A 15,882-nucleotide genomic window follows, 5' to 3' on the forward strand; every position below is an offset into this window, starting at 1 on the left:
TTCTTTATTTATATTTCTAACAGATAAGTCTCACATGACCGTATATTTTAATAATTTTGCTGTTAAAGTGCATTGCCTCCTTTGGACCCCATCTATACCCCATCGTAATTCAGTGTCCCCAGTATCCCTTATGAATGAGAGAAAACTATTAAGTAACATAATACTGATGACTGTAATACAGCTATAAAAAAAAAGTATGATTTACATTCTCACACTTTCTATTCCTCTATGTGTAGTACACCATCTGAGGATGGGTCCTCGAAGGAGATGTAAGTATATCACTGTAACATGTATTACAGAACATAGAAATAATGTGCCTATGTTTTAATGTTGTGCTTGAGCATCATATATAATTGAAACTTTTTTTTAAATTATTATTATTCTGTTTCTAACATCCCAGACTGTATATCACAAAGTAACAGGAAGTAATGCTGTATACTGTTACACAGCAGGTATAGTATGATTTATATTCTCACACATTTACCTTTTCCTCTTTGTAGCTGGGCTTCTGATGATACCCTGGATGGCATGTAAGTATATCACTGTAACATGTATTATGGAATATAGAAATAACTTATTTATGTGTAAACGTTGTGCTTGAGAATCAGATATAGGTTAAACTTCTTTTTATTCTTTTTCAACAGCCCTGATCTGCCATATGAGTAAGTACCTACATTCTTTATTTATATTTCTAACAGATAAGTCTCACATGACCGTATATTTTAATCATTTTGCTGTTAAAGTGCATTGCCTCCTTTGGACCCCATCTATACCCCATCGTAATTCAGTGTCCCCAGTATCCCTTATGAATGAGAGAAAACTATTAAGTAACATAATACTGATGACTGTAATACAGCTATAAAAAAAAGAGTATGATTTACATTCTCACACTTTCTATTCCTCTATGAGTAGTACACCATCTGAGGACGGGTCCTCAAAGGAGATGTAAGTATATCACTGTAACATGTATTACAGAACATAAAAATAATGTGCTTATGTTTTAATGTTGTGCTTGAGCATCATATATAATTGAAACTTTTTTTTACATTATTATTATTCTGTTTCTAACAGCCCAGACTGGAGGCTTCCAGTGGTCCCCACCAAGTAAGTACCTACATTATCTCTTTTTCTAACATATAAGTCACTTATGACCATATATTTTAATAGTTTAATCAGTTCCTTTTATTTAGATTCTCACACTTTTTTTTCCCTTTATGTGTAGTACACCATCTAGCTCTTACAGAGCGGAGAGGTATGTATACCATTATAACATTGTATTATGGAATATGAAAAAAAGCATATTTACTTATATATTATTTTTCTAACAGCCCTGTGTGGAAGGACCCTGTCCTAATTTATGAGTAAGTACCTACATTTTCTGTTTTTCTAACAGATAAGTTCCTTATGAGCGTATATTTTAATAATTTAATTAGTTCCTTGTTTAGAAAATGTACATCACAAAGTAACACAAAGTAATGATGAATACTGTTGATACAGCTATATATTTACATAATCACACATTTTATTTTCCTCTGTAATAGGACACCTAGGAGCGAATGGGAGAGGTATGTATATCACTAACATGTATTATGGAATATAGAAATAATGTATCTATGTGCATCAGATAATGTTGAACATCAGATGTAGTTTAAACGTTATTCTTCTTCTTTTACCAACAGCTCTGAATGGGAGAGGTATGTATATTATTTTAACATGTATTATGGAATATACAAATATCGATATGCAAATGTTGCGATTCAGCACCAGATATGGTTTAAACTTTTCTTTATTCTTTTTCTAACAGCTGTGATCTGCCCTCTATGTAAGTACCTACATTCTTTATTTATATTTTTAAATAGATAAGTCCCTTACGAATGCATATTTTAATAATTTCCTTGTTAAAAAAATCTATATCAGAAAGTACTAGAAAGTAATGCATTATTTAGATTCTTACACATTTTCTTTTCCTCTATGGGGTATATGCAATAGCGGGCGAATTCGCGGCAATTATCGCCGTTTTTTCAATTCGACCAAATTCGCCAGGTGAATTCCGGAAGGTGGCTTCCGGAATTCACCATATGCAATGAAAAACGGATTCGCCAGAGTCGCGGGCGAAAATCGGCCGATTTGGCGGATTTTGCCGCGATTTTAAAAAACGTGAAAAAACGGGGAAAAACCCGTTAAAAAAATGGCGTGGGGTCCCCCCTCCAAAGCATAACCAGCCTCGGGCTCATCGAGCTGGTCCTGGTTCTAAAAATGCAGGGGAAAAATCGGCCAGGGATCCCCCGTATTTTTAAAACCAGCACCGGGCTCTGCGCCTGATGCTGGTGCCAAAAATACGGGGGACAAAAAGAGTAGGGGTCCCCCGTATTTTTAACACCAGCATCGGGCTCCACTAGCTGGACAGATAATGCCACAGCCGGGGGTCACTTTTATGCCGTGCCCTGCGGCCGTGGCATCAAATATCCAACTAGTCACCCCTGGCCGGGGTACCCTGGGGGAGTGGGGACCCCTTCAATCAAGGGGTGTCCCCCCCCCCAGCCACCCAAGGGCCAGGGGTGAAGCCCGAGGCTGTCCCCCCCCCATCCAATGGGCTGCGGATGGGGGGGCTGATAGCCTTTGTGATAAAAAAAAAGATATTGTTTTTTCCATTAGTACTACAAGTCCCAGCAAGCCTCCCCCGCAAGCTGGTACTTGGAGAACCACAAGTACCAGCATGCGGGAGAAAAACGGGCCCGCTGGTACCTGTAGTACTACTGGGAAAAAAATACCCAAATAAAAACAGGACACACACACCTTGATAGTAAAACTTTATTTCATACGCCGACACACACATACTTACCTGTGTTGACACGCCGACTGCAACGATCTCCGACGATCCGAGGGTACCTGTCAAAAAATTATACTCACCTTCCAGCGTCCAGAGGTCCAGGTCCAGAGGTAAATCCACGTACTTTGTAAAAAAACAAACCGAACACGATCCACCGGACTAATGAAAGGGGTCCAATGTTTTCACATTAGACTCCTTTCCCCGAATGCCGGGACATCACGTGACTCCTGTCACTGATGTCCCTTCAGCCAATCAGGAAGCGCTACTGCCGTGGCGCTCACCTGATTGGCTGGACGCCGTCTGTACTCTGACAGCGCCTCGCAAAGCCGCTCCATTACTTTCAATGGTGGGAACTTAGCGGCTAGCGGTGGGGTCACCCGCCGGTCAGCCGCTGACCGGCGGGTGACCTCACCGCTAGCCGCTAAGTTCCCACCATTGAATATAATGGAGGGAGCTGTGCGATGCGCTGTCACAGCGATCAGCCAATCAGGTGAGCGCAACGAAGTTGCGCTTCCTGATTGGCTTAGAGACCTGTCAGTGACAGCTGTCACTGACAGGTCTCAATCGTGGAAAGGTGTCCCATGTGTCAGCATGGGACCCCTTTCAGTCCGTTCTGGAGCGGGTATTTGCGTTTTCTTTTTTTGCCAAGTACGTGGATTTATCTCTGGACCCTGAGGTGAGTATATTGAACTTTGCTTTTCAGGTATCCGTGGATTCTACATGGAGAAGAGGACCGATGTCGGCGTGTGAACATAGGTAAGTATGTGTGTGTCGGTAGTGTGAAATAAAGTTTTACTGTCGACGGTGTGTGTGTCCTGTTTTTATTTGGGTATTTTTTCCCCAGTAGTACTACAGGTACCAGCGGGCCCGCTTTTCTCCCGCATGCTGGTACTTGTGGTTCTCCAAGTACCAGCTTGCGGGGGAGGCTTGCTGGGACTTGTAGTACTAATGGAAAAAACAATATCTTTTTTTTATCACAAAGGCTATCAGCCCCCCCATCCGCAGCCCATTGGATGGGGGGGGACAGCCTCGGGCTTCACCCCTGGCCCTTGGGTGGCTGGGGGGGGGGGACCCCTTGATTGAAGGGGTCCCCACTCCCCCAGGGTACCCCGGCCAGGGGTGACTAGTTGGATATTTGATGCCACGGCCGCAGGGCACGGCATAAAAGTGACCCCCGGCTGTGGCATTATCTGTCCAGCTAGTGGAGCCCGATGCTGGTGTTAAAAATACGGGGGACCCCTACTCTTTTTGTCCCCCGTATTTTTGGCACCAGCACCAGGCGCAGAGCCCGGTGCTGGTTTTAAAAATACGGAGGATCCCCTGTCAATTTTTTCCCCGCATTTTTAGAACCAGGACCAGCTCAATGAGCCCGAGGCTGGTTATGCTTTGGAGGGGGGATCCCACGCCATTTTTTTTTCTGATTTTACCGTTCCAGCAATAAAAAAAATAAAATAAAAAAAAATAATATTTTAAAAAATATATAAATAATATTTGTGCCTCCCCCCAAAAAAAAAAAAGTACCTAATCCCTTCTAATATAAATAGATCTGCTATTCCCAAAAAAAAAAACACCAAAAAAAACATGTTTAAATTTTTTTTATTTGTTTTCACCCTCCAAAGTGTGGCGGATTGAAAATGACGAATTTGCTGTCTAAAAGCACTGCTGTCGAATTTCCAAACTTGAATTGAATATGCTTTGGTCGAATTGCAGCACTTGTATCATTGCAGAAAAGTCGAATTTGCAAAAAGTCGAATTTCAAAAAGTCGAATTTTGAAAGTCCGTTTTTTGGTCGGAAAGCACTGCATTGCATAGGCGAATTTTTTTTTTTGGTCGAAAATGACCCGAAATTCGCCAATTTCGGGAATTCGACCACAATTGCATATACCCCTATGTGTAGTACACCATCGGCGGAATCCTCCCTAGAGAGGTATGTATATCACTAACATGTATTATGGAATATAGAAATAATGTCTCTATGTGCATCAGATAATGTTGAACATCAGATATAGTTTAAACATGATTATTCTTCTTTTACTAACAGCTCGGATCTGCCCACTGAGTAAGTACCTACATTCTCTTTTAATATTCTAACAGATATCATTTATGATCGTATATTTTAATAATTGAATTAGTTGTTAAAAAAACTATTTTAGTAACAAAATAATGCTGAATACTGCTATACAGCTACATAGTATGAATTAGAGTCTCACATATTTTCTTTTCCTCTATGTGTAGTTCATCATCTGAAATAGATCCCCCAGAGGAGAGGTATGTATACCATAACATGTGGTATTATGAAATATAGATATAACGTATCTATGTTGAAATGTGATTGGGCATCAAATTAAACTTATTATTATTCTCCTTCTAACAGCTGTGATCTGCCCTCTGAGTAAGTACCTACAGTCTTTGTTTTCCAACAGATAAGTCACTTATGATATATTTTAATCATTTAATCAGTTCCCAGTTAAAAATAGATAGAAACATAGAGACATAGAATTTGACCCATCTAGTTTGCCCTTTTAAGGTTAGGTTATTAGGGTCAGAGGTTAGAGGGTTAGGGGTTTGGTTAAGATTAACGTTGAGGGTTGGGGTATTAGTGTTATTAGGATTAAGGATGAAGGTATTAGTGCTAGAAGTTAGGATTAAGGGTGAGAGTTAGGGCATTAGTGGCAGGATATTCATTTAGGGTATGTGTTTTTATTTAGGATGAGGGTATTCATGTTTGGGGTTAGGATTAAGGGTTAGGGTATTAGGATAAAGGTATATGGAAAGATACATACAGCCAGTCCACATATGTCATGCTGGATAGAGTGTCCAGGATGGACTGCAGGAGCCATAGGGGAAAGCATATCTATGTGCAAGTGTCATAGAGCTTCAGATATAGTTTAACTTATTATTATTATTCTTTCCCCTGTATAGTTTACCATCTGAATCCTCCATAAAGGAGAGGTATGTATATCATTATAACATATCATATTATAGAACATAGAAAAAGCATATCTACGTACAAATGTGATTAAGCATTAGATTTAAATTTTAACTTTTTATTATTATTTTCCTCTGTGTAGTATAACATCTGACTCTGCCCTGCCGGAGAGGTATGTATATCATTATAACATATTGTTTTAAATAAATGTTGTGCTTGAGCATCAGATGTAGTTCAAACTTATTATTATTATTGTTTTCCTCTATGTCTAGTACATCATCTGCGTCCTCAGAGCAGGAGAGGTATGTATATCATTATAACATATCCTATTATAGATTATAGAAAAAGCTACAGCTACTGTAACAATACATCAAGTTTAAAATGTTGCACTTAATAATGAAACTCTGCCCCACTCACTGATTATGTGCTGGGTGCTAGAATGAACATGCCGCCACATACCGCAGGCCTCAGCACATGTCACCGCCAGCAGCTTTTCATCTTGCTCTGCTTAGCAGCATTACTACATGTATTGGTAGAGATTCTGGGACAAATAACAAATCTATGTGCAGATATTGTGCATCAGATATAGTTTAAACATTTGATAATTATTATTCTTTTCCTCTGTTTAGTCTAACATCTGACGCTGCCCAGCCGGAGAGGTATGTATATCATTAGAACATATCATATTATGGAATATAGAAAAAGCTACTACTACTGTAGCAATACATCAAGTTTAAAATGTTTCCCTTAAAAAATTAAAATATGCCCACCTCACTGATTATGTACAGAATGAACATCCCCCCACATAACGTAGACCTCAGCACATGCCACCGCTACCAGCTAATCTAGCCATTATATACCAGTACATTTACTAGCAGAATATAATGGCCCTCATTCCGAGTTGTTCGCTCGCAAGCTGCTTTTAGCAGCTTTGCACACGGTAAGCCGCCGCCTACTGGGAGTGAATCTTAGCATCTTAAAATTGCGAACGAAAGATTCGCAATATTGCGATAAGACATCTCTGTGCAGTTTCTGAGTAGCTCGAGACTTACTCTGCCAGTGCGATCAGTTCAGTGATTGTCGTTCCTGGTTTGACGTCACAAACACTCCCCCGTTTCTCCAGCCACTCCTGCGTTTTTTCCGGAAACGGTAGCGTTTTTCCCCACACGCCCATAAAACGGCGTGTTTCCGCCCAGTAACACCCATTTCCTGTCAATCACATTACGATCGCCTGAACGAAGAAAAAGCCGTGAGTAAAATTCCTAACTTCTTAGCAAATTTACTTGGCGCAGTCGCAGTGCGAACATTGCGCATGCGCACTAAGCGGAAAATCGCTGCGATGCGATGAAATTTACAGAGCGAACAACTCGGAATGACCACCAATGTGCGTAGCAGCGAAGTGAGGATTATAAATGCTCAGTGACTGTCTAGTTTAAGATAAGGAGCAAAGGTCACAAATACAATTATTGCCATTGGTGACTGTCAGTAATGAGGCATGAAGAGACCTATTACCGTGGGAAATAGGTGTTTTCTTCCATGATAGAGCTTTGTTTTACCTTATCCAATATAGCTTAGGTTCTCAAACTTGGTCCTCAAGACCCCAACCAGTGCATGTTTTCCAGCTCTCTTCTTCACAGAACCACAAGTGAAGTAATTAGCTTCACCTGTGGGACTTATAAAATGTGTCAGTTAGTAATGAGAACACGTGTGCACCTGCTGGGTGACCCTGAAAATGTGACCTGTGTGGGTGACTGAGTTTGAGAACCACTGCAAAAAAGGGTTAATGGTAACACTGCTCTCACTACTGGTAATACCTGTTGTTCTGAATATTATTTAAAACATGCTTTTTTATTGGACCAGTCAGTCCCACGCATCAGAACTTAGTGTGTTTTTATGTTTATGTTTTCAGAAAGCCTAATCGATTCTCACGCCGCTGGTGGCACAGACAGTGCCTCAAGTGAGTAGTAACCTGGATTATAATCCCTTCTCATTTCGCCATTACACTATTTTAAGGGATAATTTACATTGAATTGGTGGGGACTTGAGCATTACCAGAGATTTCGCCCTGATTAATATAAACTGTGAAAGAAACGTGAATCTCTGACAATGCCTCAAAGTGACTGTTTCTTGGCATGTGATGGTATCTAAATGCTCATTCTTTCCCATTGTAGATATTTCTGCTGCTGCTGTGTTGCAGCACGTTGAATGTATGGCCAATAAGGTAAGTACACAGGAGGCTAACAGGGGTAGGTCACATTACAGGCCAGTGGGGTATTGGCGCTTGTTACCACAGCACCACAGTAGTGTCAGGGATGTTCTAGAATTGGTGCCATCTCCTCAGATTGTCTTTAGGGATATTTATAGTGTTCCGGCAAGTTAGGGACTTTACATTCATGGCATGAAGCCATTACAGAGTGAGAGTCAGAATAATGGGGTCTGCGGTCTGCAGCGTCACTTTTCTTCCCATTCCCCCCTTTTTTTTTTTAAACACATTTTTATTTAAATTTTTCAGAGTACAAAAATAGTGTAGAATATGCAGGTAATGCAAAAACATGGAGACTACTCCAAAAGGCAGAATAGTATACAGATGTTGGTAATGTGCGACACAATGAGGTGGAGAAGCATAGAAATAAATTGCGCTGCAGATCACAGAAATTACCCACACAATTCCAGCACTTTTAGTCAAGATTTTGAAAAACCTGAGAAGATACCAGCAAGCAAAGAAGGATAGAGCAAAAAAACAGAAAGGAAGTAGAAATAAAGGGGAAAGGAGGTTGGGGAGGGAGGGGAGGGGGTAGTTTGGACGACGGTACCTCGGACGTACAGTAAAGTGCCTCTTTGCGATAGCGCCTGGCAAGGGCCGTAACTAGGTGTGTGCCAGAGGGGCATTGCACAAAGCGCAACTGCACTGTGGGCGCACCATCTGGCAGCACCACCCACACGGCCAGCTGCTCGCACTCTCTCTCCCTAACTTCCTGCCTCCCGCTGCTGCAGCGCTTGTATGTAGTGGTATGCGCTCAGGTGCACTTTGGGTCCTGCACTAGTCACAGTTTCTCGATTTAAGGATATATGTCCCCAGTTTTCAGCATCTTCACTACATCATAAATATATGTTTTTGGAATACAGTGCAGCATTGGTACTATAATAGACTGATGCTTATGTACATGTTTAATTTCACTTTGTGGCACATGATTACACATTACATATATGCCTTTACAGCGCTGGGCCATGACCGCCGCGTCCTGATCATCCTGTGAGCCCCTTGTTTCCGTGACAATAACAACAGCGGCCTGACATTACGGCATGTACACGGAAGGTTGCCAGGGGAACCGGGACGTCTGACGTCGCGACGCCGGATCATGTGACCGGCGCTCGTACACCACGTCACTACACTCACTAGCAGGGAAGGAAGTTTAGGCCTTCCCCTGAAAGGTTGCTGTACCTCCCGCTGGCGGGACCTCTTCACCTTCTTCATCTATAAAGGTAATCACGTTGTTTTATTATTCACTTCTTTCTTGTTCACCTAGCACCCCGAAACGTTGGATGGTCTTTTTTTTTAAACACCACTTGTTTGGAATATCCATGAGTTTCTCCCTGAGTGCCGCTGCATGCTAGGATTTGCTGTATGTACCACAGTTTCCAGAGGGCACCGGGGCTCCATTTACAGGGAAGGGTGAGTGCCAATCCGATGTTATATATATATATATATATATATATATATATATATATATATATATATCCCAGAATTGCCCCGTCACTCCTCCTAAACAGCTGGCTGAGGTGCCCTTCCTTGTGGACCGGCTGGCCCACCAATATAGAATCAAAGAAAACAGGTGGCACTCACAGACTTGTAGCTTTTAGTGAAAACACTCTTCACGCCGTGAAGAAATTTATTGTGAAACAGGTAACGTTTCGGGGACGTGTCCCCTTCCTCAGACAGTGAGGAAGGGGACACGTCCCCGAAACGTTACCTGTTTCACAATAAATTTCTTCACGGCGTGAAGAGTGTTTTCACTAAAAGCTGCAAGTCTGTGAGTGCCACCTGTTTTCTTTGATTCTATATATATATATATATATATATACACAATTACACACAGATAGATAGATAGATATATATATATATAGATATCTATCTATCTGAGCTTAACCTGCTTCTGAATAAAAATTAAGTGTGTATATATATATATATATATATATGTGTTAATCATAACATACTGGACACACATTTTATATAAATATATTTACCATATATCTCTAGTAAGCACATACTGTATATAGGTAGGTTATATATTTAACACATACATACACACACACACACACACACACACACACACACACACACACAATTTTCATTCAGGAACAGGTTTACTCATGGGACTGGGCAACTCTTATCCGTATGCTCCGCCACCACATAATGGAGCAAATTGGGGGGATGCGGGAGGGGCAGAGCTAATGATAGTGCCTTACCCCCTTCTACTATGTATTACAGAGGGATCAGTCCATTCAGGGTTTTTTTTTTTTTTATATTCAAACCTCCCCTCCTACATGTGCTAGAGCCAGCCTACTCCTCCTGTCTTCTGGATGCCACCTCCCCTCCACTTTTAATACCCATCACCCCTGCTCCTTCTCTTGTCCCCCGTCTCCTACCTCCTCCTGTCCCTGGCTCACCTCTAATAACAAGCACCCCTCCTCTTGTCCCAGCGTCCTCCTCGTGTGTCCCCAGCTCCACTTTCCGCACATCAAGACAACGGGAGAGGCCATAATGAATTGCAGGCAGAGCACGGCGGCCCCCGGCCAGCTTATACAGAATAAGATAAAGGTAAGATTAAAAAAAATGATTTTGTTATATTTTAAAATGTATTTGGGTGCCTATGTATCCCAGAAGAGGATTCGTAAAAGGGGACTCTGTCTGGCGTAATGTGTAGAAGCGGGCTCTACCTGGTGTAAAACATATAAGCGGTGCGCTACTGTGCAGCATAATACGAATTGGCGTTATTCTGTGGCCATGCCCCTTCCCCATACCACACCCCTACATTTTTTACGCGTGCACTGGCCCAATTTTCAATATGCGGGGGAGGGGGGGGGGGGGGTTGCGCCAATGGTGTTTCTTGCACACAGCTCCAAAATGTCTAGTTACTGCACTGCGCCTGGCCACCGGTCCTGGATATCATGCCATAGGAAAAACTGAATCACTTACAGGGACTTGACCAAATTTAGTCAGCCTGCCCAGGAGTATAGCAGAGCTATATAAGGGAGAGGCGGGGGGGAATCTATATGATAGCTTGTTCAAAGATATTCATAATTTGTGAGCGTTGCTCAGGAGGTCTAGTGAGTATATAAGGCCTCCACTTGTTAAAGAAGGTGCGTGAGCCTGAAGTAGCATTAGGCAACAGAGAGTGGCACTCAAAATACAGTAACTTCACTAACAAGTTGTGAACTTCCGTAAATGGAAGGGGTAGACTTTGATATCCAGGATTTTAATATTTTCTTTTTAGCCACGGTGACCAGAATCGTCAAGTGGACCTTATCAGCCATTAACGCCCAGCTATCAAAATTTGCAAAATGGATCTAGTGGCACTGCTAACGAAAATGCAGAATTGATGAAATGATGTACCAGAAACGTTTCACCTGACCGCATTCCCAAAAATTGTGAAATCGAGTGGCTGAGGAGTGGTAACATTTTGGGCAGGATCCGCTTTCACCTTGAACAAAGAAGCTTCGCTGTTTCTGTGAGACATAAGCTCTGTAAAGTGTTTTGATATGGGTTTCCTGAAGATACGAAGTGTGTAACAGTTTCAATGTTTTGTGATAATGCTTAAATAAAACCTCCCCAGAAATAGCGTGTCCGAGGTCTTTTTTCCACAGGTCAGCCGTGGACTTCCAAGCTATGTGTTTGCCTGACGCGATGAGTAACTGGTATATGTGTGACGTTTTATAAGTTTTATTCAAAAACTTCACCGCTATGGGTACTATAGGGTCTAAAGAGTCTGAGCATGGCATAACGGGGGGGGGGGGGGGGGGCAGGGATTTATTATAATGGGAACGTTGTGCATAGGAAAATTCATACGACTGTGAGACACCATAAGTCTCCACCCAGTGAGAGAAAGGTAACAGACCACCTCCCGGGTCAAAAACCTGAGAGGTGCTACGTAGTCCTCTTAGTTTGAGTCTATGGAAATGAGTACTATGACGGCTTGGAGTAAACATAGGGTTCCCCCAAAGAGGGATCCATTTGGAATTTAAAGGATTTCTACCCAGCCTCCTGCTAGAAGCCCACCAAGCGTCATATGTATCTTTAAAGTAAAGGTTAGTGTACAGTTCAGCTGGCAATTTTGTCCTAGGGGTATGTAAGAGTGCTCCCGGAGCATAAGGTGTAAGCAGGGCACAGTCTAAATCATAGTCTGTATACAAACTCGTTTCCAGCAACCAGTCTAGTATATACCGAAAGAGCAAGGCTCGCGAGTATTGGAGTAAGTCAGGGAAACCCCAACCTCCGCCAGCTTTTGGTAGCTGGAGTTTTTGTCTGGAAATTCTAGATTTCCTAGATTTCCAAATAAATCTTTGAAAAATGGTATACAGCTCTCCCATATCAGTTAATGTGAGACGAACTGGCAGCAGCTGCATGCAGTACGTAAGCTTAGGCAGCAAAATAGTCTTAACAACCTCCAACCTGCCCAGCAGAGACAGGGGGAGGCCACTCCAATTCTCCAGAGATTGGCCAAAATGAGTAATCAGGGGGCTATAATTTAGTTTATATAAGGAGGAGAAACATTTGGGGATCAGAATTCCCAGATATTTGAGATGTGAGTGCATAATTTTAATGGCGCATAGGTCATCAGAGGTCGAGAAAACAGGGGGGGGGGGGGGGGGGGGGGGCTTAAGCATTAGTAATTCCGATTTATCTACATTGATTTTGTATCCCGAGAAGGAACTGAACTCCTGAATAATATTGAAGACCTGGGGGATAGAGTGTGTGGAGCTGGACAGGGATAGCAGCATATCATCTGCGAAGAGGGACAGGCGTAGGTCGACACTGCCAACCTTAATACCTGTGAATAGAGGGGAATGTCGGAGAGTTATAGCCAGTGGCTCTAGTGCCAGCACAAATGGTAAGGGGGAAAGGGGGCAGCCCTGTTGGGTGCCTCTCCTTATTGGGAAAGCTTCCGAAAAAAATGCCATTACAGATAATTTGAGATGATGCGTTGAGAGTATAATGTCCGTATCAGATCTATACATTTTACTGGGAACCCAAAGCGAGCAAACGTATCATGTAGGTGTTCCCAGTGTACCATATCGAAGGCCTTCTCCACGTCAAGCGATAGTATAGCTCTTGGCTCGTTAGACACCGCACACTGTGAATCACGCACCACTGCCAGGACCCTCCTAATATTCACCACTGGGTTCCTGCCCTTTATAAAACCCGTCTGATCGGAATGTATGACAGTGGGGAGAATATTTTTGAGCCATTCAGCAAGAATTTTCGTCAGCAATTTAAAGTCGGTATTAAGGAGAGATATTGGTCTATATGAGCTGGGTACTGAGAGGTTACGACTGGGTTTCGGAAGCAATCTTAAGGTAGCAGAATTAAAGTAAGGCGGCACCGACCCTGAGATCATGATCTAATTAAATACCGAGGTTCAGGGGTTAAAGTGGGCCGGAACGGGGCGGAACTGCGTTCCGGCAGTTCTAATTGGAGGCGGAACCAGTTCCGCCTCCGCCCGCCCACCTTAACTTCACAGGCAGCCTATTACTAGTCAGAAATCTGAGTACAATCAGACTGCTGCTGCTGCTGTCCCGCCTCCGCCGCCCACAACATCTATACTGCTGCAGCTGTCACTTACAGTGTCCGTGCGACGTCCGTGCTACCCCTGCTCGGCTCCCCCTCTCGCTGGCTTCAAGTTCCGGCCCGGGCTTCCCTATGCGCCACCCACCGATGCCGTGTGTAACAATGATGTGGTGGTGGGTGGACAACGCTAGTGGGAAGGTTGGTTCTATATCGGAGGGGCTGAAGGGACCTTGTGACGTATTGAGGGGAGGAGCTACGTCACCAGGGGGAGGAGCTCCGGGCGAACAGGGTACCCGAAAAGTACGCTCGCCACGCTTCGGGCACGGTGGCTCGCTCCGCTCCGCTTCGCTCACCACCTAATTACTAAAGGTAATAGTTGGTGGCGTGGATAGTAGAGGAACTATCCCGCTGGCCTAGCTCCTCCCCCTTGTGTCGTAACTCCTTCCCCTTACGGAAAAGGTCCCTTAGCCCACTTGATTCTAGCATCTACCCTAGTGGGAATGATTAATTTAACCTGCACCGCCTCCTCCATAACCTTTGCCGCTGGAGGGAGAGAATTACGTCATCATGCGTCTGCAGGGAGCAGAGAGGACTGAGAAGAGCTTCCCTGACTGAGAACACAGCCACGCGGACGCTGAGGGCTTGGAAGGGGACTCACTCAATCACACATGTATGTAATAAAAAAATAAAAAAAACATCATGCAATTGCAATCCAATATGTATTTATTTCACTGTCAGCTGTCTATGTAAATACATAGATATTTGGACAGAACATTGACATGACTCCGTTGGTGATTAATGCTACAGTATATAATATATGAGTGAGTGATGATACATTGCTCTTTTCCACCCAGGGGTTAAAGTGAGCCGTAACGGTGCGGAACTGCGTTCCGTCAATTACACTTGGAGATGGAACGCAGTTCCGCCTCCTACGACTCACCTCACCCGATGTTAGCCCGGCGCTGGAGATTGTTTTACCAGCGGCGCCCGACTCTCTCTGCACAGCGTCAGCCGGAGGCAAGAGCTCACAATTGAGCTCCGGCTTCTGCCTCTGTCAGTTCACGCAATGGAAGAGACGTCTTGATGTCTCTCCCATATTACCAAGAGCGGACGCCCAGAGGACTGCAGCGGTCGGACGTGGGAGCGGGGCACGGTGAGCATCCTGGTGTTTTTTTTTTTTTTTCACATGTGTAGCGACGCGTCTACTGGGGATAACTACTGGGGGGCTTTACTACTGGGGTCAAGCTACATGGGGGCATTACTACAGGGGGGGTAAGCTACTGGGGGCATTACTACAAGTGGGCTAAACTACAGGGGGGCTAAACTACTGGGGGCATAACTACAGGGGCTAAACTACACGGGGGCAAACTACTGGGGGCATTACTAACGGGGCTAACTACATGGGGGCTATACTACTGGGGGCATTATCACTTGGGGCTAAACTACATGGGGCAAACAACATGAGGGCTAAACTACTGGGGGCATTACCACTGGGTTGCTAAACTAAAGGGGGGGTTAAACTACTGGGGTCATAACTACAGGGGCATTACCACTGGGGGATAATAAAGCCAGACTGGTCCCAGAACCGCTGCAGCCACCCTCAGACCTCTGCACGCCCACAGCCTCCTCCTCCGCAGTATCTCCGAGGCCCACAGCCTCCTCCACCCTACGGCTACCACAGCCTCCTCATCCATTACACCGCCGCTGCTAAACAGGTAATCTTACCCTGCTGCCTTTCTCTCTCCCCAGTCCCTACTGTATGCCCTTGCTGTCCCTCTCTCTGTCCCTGCTGTCACTTTCCATGTCCCTCCTGTCACTCTATAATGTGAATTTAGGCTCATCCCATGTGCTATAATGTGAATTTCTGCTCATACCATGTGCTATAATGTGAATTTCGGCTCATACTGTGTGGTATAATGTGAAAGGGGCACCAATAAGGGGTCCTACTATTGTGGTGCATAATGTGTATAAGGCGTATATGGTGTGGTAAACTACACTGAAGGACACGCCTCCTTCTGAGTGGCATGCCCCCTTTTCCAGAGCGCGCGCGCCTTCGGTGCGAAAATTATTACATCCTTCACTTGTCTATACCCCTACTTCAAAATTTCCACATCGACCACTGGGTGCTACTACTGTGGGCATTATTACTATTGTGTGACCACGCCCCTTTCTTTTTGAGACCACACCCTTTTGCCGTGTGCGCCTACGATGCGCACAATACCTTTATTACATGGGCGCCGTTGGTAGGGGGGGGGGGGGGGTGAGTTCCACCACCTCTCTAGGACCACTTTAAGCACTGCCGAGGTTAGAGGGGGCGTGGCTTGGCCGAGCATGGAG

The sequence above is a fragment of the Pseudophryne corroboree genome, chromosome 7 (assembly GCF_028390025.1).
Source record: "Pseudophryne corroboree isolate aPseCor3 chromosome 7, aPseCor3.hap2, whole genome shotgun sequence".
Classification (NCBI taxonomy): Eukaryota; Metazoa; Chordata; class Amphibia; order Anura; family Myobatrachidae; genus Pseudophryne; species Pseudophryne corroboree.